Raw genomic sequence first — 13,604 nt, forward strand, 5'->3', positions numbered from 1 at the left:
GATCCATGCTAGCACACAAATACTTACTCATAAACATCCATGTTAACACACAAACACTTACATATGCAGGTTTCCATACATCAATTCCCCTTTACAAGCTGGAAACTATTTTTATTTTTACAGTGTAGCTTACTTGGTTTCAGCCAAATAAAGCCAAATATAGGCAAAATGTGGCTGCATAATTTCTCTATGGGACTCGGTTTAGGTGCATCAGACCAAACAACCCAGTTGGTTCATCTTTCATTGACTTTACAAATACTTATATAGAAAAGTTTGATGGATGCAGAAATATGTTCGCTAACAGACTCTAACTTTCCGCTGACCCTGACAAATTGCCAGCAGGTTCTATCTGACAAGGATCCTCCCGGGGACCCCTTTGATTGTTACCTGTATCTCATTACATGTAAATTCTACAGAGGTTTGGAGATATATCATTTTTTATTGTAACTGTCTTTTTCCCAATAATTGGTAAGCCAAGACTATGTAAAATGTTATGTGTCATATATTGTAATTCAAACTCTAGTTCTCTCAATAAATTACTGATGGAATAAGTCTTAGGGTAGATTTCATTACTATAAATCTTACCAGCCAGTGCAGAAAATAAAGGAGGGGGAAATTTACATAGTAACATACAGCAAACACAGAGATGAGAAATAATATATTTGTTCCCAGTGATTCTGTTCAGTAAGGAAATATCCTATTTTATTTAACCAAATCCCATAGTTAATTACAGGATTGTCCTCAGTTCAATTTAGTGCTAAAAAAGGAGTGTGATTAGAATGTGAAAGAATGAAGAGGTGGTTGATAACCTGGAATGGCCTTCAAATGTAGGTTGACCACGTGGGACAGTCTCATGTTAAAGATGTCTGTCTATTTCTCTCAAAGATGCACTCTAGTCATCTGTTGCACCTTAATACATATGATAACTGAGTGGTTCTTTTACATTTTCATAGTGTCCTCTTGAAAAACTAATAAAGGGATCCATCCATATGCATTTGGCCCTTACTCCATTCCAATTTGCTTTACATAAGATGTGTTCAGCTAAACACATCTACCAATGCTTCATATAATTACCGCCAGTCCAGTGCGGTGAGCGCTTCAAGGAGGCCCAATGCAAATTGCACTGATTGATTTCAATGGGAGCATATCCTGCCACTGATTGGCTGCTTCAAGTAGCCAATCAGCAGCACAAAACAGCAGACCACAGTGCCTCTGCAGCTCTGGGTGCAGCTTCTATTGAATATATGTTATTTAATATTAATATTTATTTTAATTTAACAAAATTAATCCTAAAGTACTTTAAAGTACTTTATTATGTGTTGAGAATTCTGCCTGGGACACTGGAGAGTCCATTTTAAAAAATCCTAATTTAAAAAAAAGAACCTTTTTTGTTTAAGTGCCACAAGAGATGTATACCATAGTGAATGGCAACCCCTACCAGCCATTTTTAAAAAAAATATTACTAAATGTAATTTTCAATGTGCTAAAAATTGCCCATTTTTTATTCTTGGACAGAGCATCTGAAAACCCCTGTCTGCCTTAAAAATGTATGCCTAGAAGAGACCTGATGCGGTATCACTACCTTGTGTCTTGTTGCTGTGCTCGGTGTTGCCATGGTCTATGGCATTCTATGCTAAACTGTCATCGGCAACCTAACTTTGTTAGTGAGTTTGGCTGCTCCTCACCCAGTTTTGTTCCTCCTACACAGCTGCTTCTGTCTCAGTTAATGATTGTATCTTAACCTACATATTAAATTAATGATCATTAGCACCTATTTGGTATAGTTTTTGTATCATACACCTAACTGTATACCTACAAAATCCCTGATTTTATGCAAGTGTACCTAAAAGAATTAAAGCTGTCTTGAAGGCAAAAGGGTGGTCTTACCAAATATTGATTTGATTTGGATTTTCCTTCTGGTAACTCGCTTTGTATTTTGTTAAATGATAAAAATAAACTATAAACAAGCCTATTTGTGAAAGCATTCTGTATATATTGCACAGTACTATACAGGTATATATGACAAATGTTTATTTTTTTAATTGTATATAGAAGATACGTGGTTCATTCATGTACCTAAACAAAAGCACAAAGAGCAGAGTCGTCAGCCGCACAGAATTGAGCTTTCTGCACTATGAAGACATGCTGCGCGTACATTTGAAGTTATGGCTTCAGCTATGGCTGAAGTGCCCTTGTAGGATCAGGTGTAACATATTGAGCATCAAGGAAAATAAATTACCGTGCGCAAATCAGACTTGGGAATGCTGAAGGGAAAACACTGTATAAAACAGTTAAAAGCCCAGGAGTCGGTAGATGAATGACAGCATTTCCATTCGTGAACTCACTGTATCAGCTAGTAACCATACTGAAACGCACCGGGGATTTTATAGGCAGGCATCCAAGTATAATTGATCAGGCAGCCGGGAGACCGGAAATCCTGCATAGGAATAGAAAAATCTCAGACGGCTGAATCCAACTAAAAAAAACATGTTTGATAAATAGCCATCATATTGTGTGAAAATTACACATTTGTTCCATCTCTTGCTAAATTCTAGGTATTGACACTGTGGCCATATCAGCGTTACGTTGCCATTCGCTTTCACTGTTAGAGTAACTGAATTAATTTATTAAAAATACTTATAGCTTGTGCTATTAAATATGATTATTTTAGATTTTTTTTTAATGCTTATCTAGCATTATCCAATCGATTTCCTGCTCTGAAGCTTACTTTTTTCTCTTAACCCCACCCTATAAAAAGACTAAACCAATCAACAACAATCAGTAACTTAACAATAGGGGAGAGATACCCTAATGAGGAAGAGTAATCATGCAGACCTACAGAACCGGAAGTTAGAACAACTTCTAGGAATACCATAAGGGTTCTAAAACATATATATATATTTATTGTTTAAACACAGTTCAAAATATTTTTGTGTAGAGAACTGTAAAATGTAGGGTATTGGAAAATTAATAGATCTGCATTAACATTAACCCGCATTGACAGCATCAGCGTTTAGGCAAAAAAAAAAAAATCAGTGAGGGGCATTGTGGTCCTAATGGAAGATTGTCCATCTTCAAGAGGGATTTTTTGGAGGCACGCTAAAAGGACATAACCCAGTGGCAACTTCCTCCAAAATGGAAGCTCTGCGGTGACCCCCAATCCTCCAAGAGAGTGTGAGAGAGAGTGAATGAGAATGTGAGAGAGTGATAGTGTCAATGAATGTAGAAAATCCTGAGCTTTTTGCTTCATATTTGTCCGATTCTTGTACGAGTCGACGAATTTACCAAAATGCGGTTAATTTCCAATTTGTATGAATCAGTCAACACCTCTGGGGCCAGTACCTAAAACTTCCACAAAAGCAGATGCATTGAACTTCTTGGAGGTGCCCATAGATGTGAGTCCTAATTTGTCCAAGTTCTTCTATGTCTCCAAAGCTGAAATTCCAAATTATTGTATTTTTTTGATCTTAGCTATTATGCAGCCTGTTGCCCTGACTGATGACAGCTCTGTATACTCTCCGGTAGATGAGTTAGTGCTGCGACATTCTAAAATATCTCATTCATCATCCAAATGGCTTTGCAAGACTAAGTCTCACTTTAGCTCGCAGGTTACTGGAACCGAATGGTCCACATAAGATAAATTACATTTATTTATTTGTTATATACAACTACATTGCTTTATCAGTGAACATTACACGGCATCTTAAAAATTCAGGTTCATCCTTAACTTCCTCATAATATTCCTTTATCTTTTGTAGAAATTTAAGCAGAAAACACACGTATACATACATTTTTGGAATTGCTTTTTTAATTTTAGTAATTTCAGGATATAATACCGCATACCATCATGATATTGCACATTATTCTCTCACAATATGGAACATTTATTAAAAAATAAGAATCCTGGTGTATTTCGCTCATGCTTTTCAGGGATCTTATTTCTATTCTATAAAATATTTATAACATTTTTTTTTCTTGAGCATTCATCTGGTGATTCATCTTGTCCTCTGGGGTGTTGTATTTTTTTTTTGTTCTTGTACCTTTGAGTATTTTTTTTTACATATTTTTTTATTCTACTACACAAGCACAGGATTTATTTATTATTTCTTTCTAATTACAGTGGTTAATGATAAGTGATTATAACTAATAATTTGCCAAAACAAACTAGACTTTTTAAAGCCAGTTTAAACATGTGTCATGTTGTATTAGGACTTTATAGAAAATTATCAGGTACAGTAAGTATAAATAAGGTTTTTTGTACAGCGCATTTATAGAGGAACATTCCATGCCTTTAAAGGTAGCTGGGATAAAACCATATTTTAAATCCAGAACCAAAAACCACTTACGACTTGTGTTGTCATTATGTTTATTTACTGTAGTAACTTAGTTGTTTAACTTCTGAAGGTATAGCCAGTAGATTTAATTCAAATTGTCCTTCGGTTCCTAAGATCCTGCAGTGGAGGCGCCATTGGATCCATCTGTTAGCCCAAGCAATTTGGTGGACTCTAAGGCCTAGGTTCAAGTTGTGTTGGCCGTCAAGCAACTCATCTGTTTGTCAACTCGACCACAGTTCAAGTCGACTTTACTACACACTCTGAAAATGTTGCTATGAAAGGCTTGGCTGTTGAAGAAATTGAAGATGTTTTGAGTTGATGGTCGTGTTGGAAAAGGGCTTTTGCTAAAAAAAAATCAGTTCAACTCATCATGAGTAGACATGAGTTGACCCAGAGGTCCAATAGCGCTGTCCAACTCAACTGGATTAACAGGCTGTAAAGCAGAAATCAAAATTATTCAAGATGCATTCCACTTTGACAAAAAAAAAAAAAAAGATTTATAACCCCCCTGTATTCCATCAGGCTTGGTTAATGACCGAAATGCTATCTACGCAACATAAAGCTAAGAGGAACCGATCCAATATGGAATAAAGCCAATGCTGTTCTCATACCTAACTGAACGTGGCACAAACTCAGTATTATATGAAATGACGCAAGAGCCCTCAAGTACCTTCAAGTCACTTCAAGGCACCCTTGGACAAATGGATTTTCAAGTAGGAATTTGAGCTTGAGGATCTAGGTAAGCATCTAATGACGAGGTAGGAAATCCCATGGAGCGGCTCCAAAAAATTTACAAAAGACGAGCCGTGATAAAAATATGTCTGTTGTTTCTAACCTGATGAAATGAGAAGATTCCGTCTTAAATCTCCATTAAATGGACTGCTAGACCAACGAATTCATATTTATTTATTATTGCTACTAATGCAATATGATTTCCAACAAATTTATAACAATCAAAGAAACTCTGACAGCGTGGAATTCATCACCGTCAAGTTCAGTTCGTAAAGATTTCCTCCGATCTAAATGAAATGCAATATAACTGCACTTTAGTACATTGTCAACAGGAAATATAAAACAATCAATTGCAATAAATCAGAGGCTGAGCGTATTAACGGAACGAGGTTTAATATATCTATATTAATAGCAGAAATAGCGCAGTGATTCTCCAGTAAAGTGACAAAATAAAGGCAGGTTAGAGGGGCAGTTATAGCGATTCGTATATTTTTACAGGATCGGCGAAGCAGCCTCCAGATGGCATGGGTTCAGGAAATTAACCCGTTTGAATCGGAGTACGGGGTCCATGTACATGCGCCCCACACCGCGTGTGCATGTAAAGTGACGGAGAGCGAGCATACATACATTCCAGGTGTATGTCCCCTTTTGGGGTTCTATGTATGCCAACGGCTTGGAAACCTGTGGGCCTGTATCAGCATGGGGATTGACATAGCGCCCATATATATTATATGGGATATACAATATGGGCCCTCTCTCCACTACAATACAGGAGGGTAGTCAATGGCCAGCCCACAAACCAGTAAAAAAGGAAAGAATACCAGTCTGCACCAGTGGAGATACAGAACTGTATTATTTGTCATTGACACCATCATACTTGAGCTGCTTAACCACAGGAAGATGGAGAGACTGGGCTTTGTTAACGGTGCAGGACGTTGGAAGTACGGTGGTGTGTCCAAGACTCTTCCCCTCTGCCGATAACATGTAGTAATGCTGAAAATATATTCTTCCATAAGATTTATTATATTACCTTTTATATGGTTAGACTGTAGGTGTAAATGGTTTCAGTTACATACACATACGTATATAATATAGTACACATACAACCATATAATATTCTTTTTAAGGGAGCCAGGAGCCATCGTCTGCTGATGTACCCATCCACAATAGTCCTCATGGGGTCTTGTATCAAATATATTCATAAGGCTGAACATCCCACTAGAGGTTTAGTAAAAGAAAGCCCAGACAGAAAGAAAAAGATAGAAATTAAAAACAGATGCAGAAGTGAAAGTTAATAGTCCTCCAAGGGACCGCTAAGACACAAGGAGATGGAGGAACCTGTGAATACGTGGCAAAGCCTGACACATTACAGGCAAGGAGTCATTCAGACTCTAGTCTAGAGTTATATCTTACTCTGACGCATCACCGTATCAGAGATATGATGTCATCACGGTGCCTTTAGTGTGACAGACACGAGATACATGAGCTAAGCTTATCAAACTAACTAGTTATTTTAGTTATATTTGACTGGGAGGGTGACAAAAATGGTGAATGGTTTGCAGGATAAAAATTATCAGGAAAGCCTAAGGGATCTCGATATGTAAGTCTTGAAAGAAAGAAGAGAGCGAGAGAGATAAGAGAGAGAGGGGGGGAGAGAGCGAGAGGGGGGTGTATCAATTGAATTGAATGTATTGAATGTATCAATTTATTAATAAATTGTATTAATATCACTGAGGAAGTACATATACAAATCCCTTAGGGCTGAAGGGTCTAGACAGAACCTTATTTTTGTATATATTGTATAGCTATGTTTTTAATCATTGTATTCATACTGGGTTTTTTTTATTTTAGAACAATATTTTATCTCGATTTGTTAAAATGTTCACACTGATTTCACTGATACCTGGTGCAATGGGAGTGTCTTTTTTAAAAATGATCTTTGCACATAGATGGCTTAAGCGGCGTAGCGATCATTTTATGTGTGAATATATCTCCTCACCAAACTGAACCGGAGTCCCAGGGAAGCAGAGCTTCACCCGAAGACTCTGGGTCAGACCCAGAGAGTTCCCAAGATATCTGATGTGATTTTGTGACTTATTTATATCTATTTATGTAAAGAGGCATTTACATGTAGCATAATGTATAGAATTTACAGAATTTATTTAATAAACCCATTTTCTGTTGTTCCTATACACTCGCACATAGTCTGCTAATGCTTTGCAGGTAAACTCCAAGTTTCTACATGACCCCCATTGACATTACAGTATATTTAGTTGGATCAGAAGAGATCAGGGGACCTTTCCAACCAGCCTGTGATCCCCATTGATATGAAATATCCTGTTACGACAGTCCGATTTCCTTTATTCACTACAATGAAACTTCAATTGCTTATTCTGAGCACCAAGAAAAACATATTTCCTAATTTTGAAGTGTTATACCAATCCTTACATGAGTGACCATTAAATATTAATAATATCAGCACAAGTGATAAATGGTTCTCCATGCTGAATCCAATTACTGTGTTATATCATATATAACATTACCCTTTCACAAAAATACCTTTTCCGAATACGAAATCTGTCAATTCCATATAATTTCATATACAATTTCATATAATACTCTTTGCTATGCCAGAATACATACACTCGGTTTGGAGTCCTCTGTTGTTTTTTTTTTTGCTTAGTCTTCTTTCTCAGTTAATCATTAAACGTATCATTTTTACATCACCCTTGTAAGCTTTTATTACAGAAGTACCTTGCACGCTCGCCAGGGGATATAACATTTCATTGAATTAAAACAACCAGAGTAAGTTTGTACGGGAACGTTTTCCAACGGTTCCTTATTTTCTTATATAAATAAGCTCCAATTTCTTGACCATAAATTCATATAATACAATGTATTGTAAAAGGGACATGATATGTTAGTTAGGATTAAGTATGTGTTATGGAAACTGCTTAAAATCAAAACTTTATTTTAATAGTTTATTCACAAAGGTTCCAGGTGTGCCTGTGGAGTTGATCCGGATAACTCGAGTGTCAACGCAATGACAGTTCAAGTCAATTCTGCTGCCAACTCATAGCAAATTGCTTTGAAAAGCTGACCACCTTGTCCATTAGCAGAAATTTATATTACTTGGCAGTCGGTTAAAAAAGGACTCAGGAAGAGGCCACTTTATTGAGAATTTCATTAAACTCAACAGAACGGATAAACTAGAAGAGTAAATTGATCACTGACTCAACCAACTACCTGGAAAGGGGTAAGGCAAGCTGAGTGTAGGACAGTGTAGGGTGGCAAATAACTATTTGCCTGTAGTTTTAGAAAGTTCATCCTGGAAGTCGATGTGCTTCCATTTCTTAGGGATACTCACAACACACATGATCCAAATGAAGTGAGTTCTCTTCATTACGACGCATCTTGTTTCAGGTCACATTGAACACAAGACTTGTTATGCCAAAGCAAAATAGAATCTTCCACTCCGCAGGGGTGGGGCTAGCCCCAGCCTTTATTGGGTGAGGAGCGGGAGGGGAGTGTCTTCCTGTCTGGAGAAAGACAGGCAGGGAAGAAGGGCTTCATCTGGACACTCTAGGTCAAACCCAGAAAGTTCCCAGGTGTGGTGATTGTGTTGTGGGTTTAGGGAAAGCTCATTCCACCCAAACCATTTACATATTTTATTCCTTCTCATTCTCTCCTTTTGCTTCTCAATTCTCATTTTCTCTACTCCAATACATATACACATATGCAAAAATACAACATGCGGATCCCAGACACCTTTTAATGTAACTAAACCTAATTAAAAAAAACACCCACAATACAAGACTGCAATTTTATCACATTGTTTATTTATTTTTTTATTATTAATACTAATACAAAATGTTTTGTTTTTTTTTACAAAGGCTAAAGTAGGTATTGCATAGAAGGAACACAGAAATAAATAAAACCCTTATGGAATGGCACATAACATTCTAATAGCGAGCACACTAAATACCTTGATGTTCCAGGGCATCTTATACAAAAATACCCCCATTAAATATGGGTTAAAATGTAATAACACCAAATCACATTAACAAATCGCACTAGCCTGGCACCAACATTTTGGATGGGGAAGCCATTCTGGTATGGTATTCAAATGGTGGCATACGTAGGATGTGCGCTTTCCAATTGGAATACTCTATACTCTAACCTGGGGGACAAAAAAAAATACTTTAAAAGAAGTTAATATTGGTTGACATTTTAAAGATGATTGTAATTTAAGATTATCATTTATATAAGAATAAATTATCATTAAAAAAATATTTTTTATTGTGACTTTTCTTGAAGGGAGTAGCCGATAATGTCATTATTTCCAGTGGTGATTAAAGTAAGTCCATCCCAAAAAGAGACCTTTTGAGGTCCTGAAACCTTTTGTGACTTTACATTTCTTTTTTGTTGGCCCGATAAAACGTATCAGTTTGGTCAAAAAAATAACAATCTTTATTAATCAGGTGAGACTTACAGACAGTACTATATTAAGTCAATATTTTAATCAAGGACATATTTGGCTGTGGCGTTAATAATTCACTAATAATTTAATGATTGGTTACAAATGGGTTAAAATAGATATTAACAACAGTAAAAAATAAATAAAACCTAAATACAGTATGTTTAGAAGCGAAGAATTTAATAGAGTTGATGTCATCCTTTCATTGAGAGAGAGAGATAGAGAGAAGCAAAGCTGAAAAATGTCTGAACTCAGCTTTTATTATCTTTCAGGAGAGGAATTCATTTTTTTTTATGAAAAAGGGTCTTAAAAAATACACATTTATTTTTTAAAAATTCCTTGTTTTCATTCTTTTTACATCAGTTCCAATAATGGATATGGTTTTTTCCCTGCATAGTTAATTTGATTTTTGTTATTTGCTTTTGCGCGCTTAAAACAGATATTACGCTAAATTGGATATATGCAAACTCACAATTTTCTTAAAACAACACTGCGTGGATGATTTCTGCATAAATCATTCAGTTGCCAAGTTAATTAAACTCTGATAACGCTGATACAGCCAAAGTTTCTGGAAATTATTTCAACAAAGTTAATTGTTATCAGACACTGAGTCAGCAGTATCAGCGCCTAACAAAAAAGCTGAAAGTCACAAGTATTAAATTTAAAAAAAAAAATGACATTTTACAATTTATACATAATTTCATTTTTAATTATTACTACCACAAATATTAAGGTTTTTTTACGGATTTATAGACTGTGCGTCATGGCTAAATGAATCATCATTTGCAACATGTTGTGTGTTAATATATATTTCTGCAACCTCCATGATTTTTACAGAAATACTTTTATCAGCTGGTGATACAAATTCAATGAATTTTCATCTCCTGTATTTAGATTTGAAAGTGCAGAGGATACAATTTATTAATATAGAACAAAAAGAAAACTTAAAATACTCCTACTGAAACTAATTTCCATTAATGAACAAAACCAACACGTGTATACACTAAAAATGCATTGATTTTAGAATAATTTTATTCAAAAACATGCTTAAGAAAAAAATAATAAATCGCAATGTTAAAAGCATTTTTTTTTTTGAAAATACAGACAGCCAACCCATCATTACAAGCAATAAAAGGTGCAAATTTAAACATATCTTCTAAAAAATAAAACAAAATGACAAAAATATTTAAATTCCTCTAGATAAATATTACTAAAAAATATGGTTGGTTTTTGTGAATGTATTTTTGTATTACAATTTGTATTGTTTCTTTTTGCCATAATTGTTTAATTCTTTTTTTTTTTTTTTTTATTTTAAATCCAAGTTTTCGGATTTAGGCAAATATATATATATATATATTTTTTTTTTACTTTTTACATCACTGTGCTAAAGACCTAAAGACATTGCAAAAAAAAAAAAATATATGTTGCAATAACACTGCAAAAATGTAGCAAAGCATTTTATAAAAATATTGGTTTTAAGTAAGCAACGTAAAACATACATTACCATGTTTCTTTTGAATTCCCTCTATAAATACATCATTTTACAAAAACCAACCACAGGGTGAATTTAAAAGTTTTCTATTCTGCGTGAACTTTAAAAAGGATGAAAGGGGGAATTCTTTTTTATTTTTTTTTATTTTTATTTTTTATTTTTAAGGTGGCATAAGAAAAAGTTACCAAATATAGATCTGTACATATGGAATATGAATATGTGTATAGAGGCTCCTGCTGAGCTAGCTAAATAAAGTATAGAACCGGCAGATGTTACATGAGCTGCTAGTGATTGGAAGGAACAAAAGAAAGTTGGCTCCAATGATCGTCCATGTTTAGTTTTTATGTGACTTTTATCTATGGGCCATTGTCGGACTAGGTCTCCTTAGCTGGACAATGTACTATATATGTTCTAAGCGTACCTCTATTCAAAAAGAAAGTTCTGGACTTCAGGGGGTATTTGGTTAAACACGTTCAAGCAGTAGAACGATCCTTATCATTTGTGGCAAGAATTATTTTCCTTGGTACAAACTTTGGCATAATTAACATGCGGATATATATTTTCGGAAATTTTAATCCAAACTTCTTCGTAGCAGCAAATATGCTTAGTGTCTGAGTTTCCATCTCATACATAAAATATTAACTCAGCCACGCATGGTCCCAATTACTACTATTTAAAGTAAACTGGTATATTTTTTTTTGCCTTTACCCAAAATTCCATGCACCACGTTGAACCTTACAGTTGCTTTCCCGTGCATTCAAAATGTGGCACCTTATTTTTTGGGGAAATACCTAAGTGGTTTTAGAAATACTTGAGTTTAGTTATTCTCCATAGAGCTATGCAGTGACATATTCTGGCCTAGACCACCATAGAAACGTAGAATATGTCAGAAGATAAGAACCATTAGGCCCATCTAGTCTGCCCAATTTCTGAATACATAACAAGGAGCCTGGTCGCCCTATTGGGTATTGACTCCCTGTACCGACACATCAAGCTGGTTAAAAGGGAGATTGCCGATTTCCCCAAAGGGTCCATAAACGCTACGGAGGACTGTACCGAGTCTGCACAGCCTTCGTAGAATGTATTTAAAGGCTCTCTGAGCCTTTAAGATACAGAGCACCAAGATAAATATGCCACTTGAGCTTTGTCTTGTATGGAAAATTATATATAATTAGTTTCGCACTTGTCCGGAATGCCCTTCATTCATTCACCTTTTGGAAGATCAGGTATCAGCTTCCATCACAAGGAAGGCAACCTATGAACAAGACTGATGTTTCAAGTAAAGTAAGAATTTGCGAAGGTGACATCATCCATCTTTTTTTCTCTGCATATTATAGTTGACTATAAGCATATGTTACAGAAAAGTCAACAACATGTCACCATGACAGCTTATGCGATGATGGGTGATTTACTAATGAAACATTTTCATTTTTTGTCTCCTTTTCAGAAAACAATAATCTGGTTTACAAAGGAATGGTAATGTCAATCATACAACAAGAGTTAAAAACACACGGTTCTTAAATAAGAAGAATTAATCAGGGTTATCAACAAATCAAGTTCATATTTAACACCACGATACAGATTCAGTGACAGGACAATCAAGTCCAAAGTCTGAAACTTACTCAAAGTGATACATTTAACTAGTTAATACAGGTTTTTACTCATATATTACCAGGTATGATTAGACATGAAAATTCATAAAAACCCGGACAGAGCGAGCCTTGATTTCCTGATCCGTGGCAGTGATTCTGTAAACTTTGGCTCAAGAAACCCCAACAAGACATGACTTACGGCTCACTTAAACTGATCGGTGCTAAAATATATATACATTGTAACAGACACAATAATGTTTTATAGCTGTGCCATAGCCATCATAGCCATCTGAGGTCGTAGTGTTCTTCAAGCTTGACAACTCAACGCAACAAAGGTCAATATTCTGGCTAATCTTAATATACCCAGAAAACATTAATTACACTTTAGGTTCAGCTGTTCTTCTTGAGTTTGAAGAAGATCTTGGACCTCCACAAACCCTCTGCCTCAACTATCATAACCTTTGAAGAGCAAACTATTTTTTAACCGTGTCCTTTTAGGATTTACAGAATGTAGGCATTTTTTTTTTTTCTTCAAAGCATTAAGAACATCGGAAATATAAAAAATGACCTCCAAAAATAAATTTCAGAAGGTAAAACGTCACCGGGTTTTCACATCAGGTTCTAACACTGTAAGATACGTGTCAGTCCAAAGGTTGACTTTGCCGTTCCTATCACCGTATGGACTGTTAGCATTGCTAATAAATGGAGATAAACAGGAGAACATCTCTATGAATGGATTATTTCCATTTAATGTATATTTTTGTGTGAAGCAGCAAAATAAAATGTTGCCCATGCCAATGTAACAACAATGGGCATTGTTGATGAAGCAGCAATCAGACTAGAAGAAGGGTCGGATGAAGGTGCTCAGATAGGGGCAGTAGTTGACATGTAAACACATCTTTTCGCTCTTGGTGGAGAAAAAAAAAGGATGAGCCCTTGGAGTTCTTTTGTTTTGAGCGTTCTTTATAGGTAATTTC

Source organism: Sceloporus occidentalis, unplaced genomic scaffold (genome assembly GCF_023333645.1).
Source record: "Sceloporus occidentalis isolate IW3139 unplaced genomic scaffold, rSceOcc1.0.p SCAF_62, whole genome shotgun sequence".
NCBI classification, from domain to species: domain Eukaryota; kingdom Metazoa; phylum Chordata; class Lepidosauria; order Squamata; family Phrynosomatidae; genus Sceloporus; species Sceloporus occidentalis.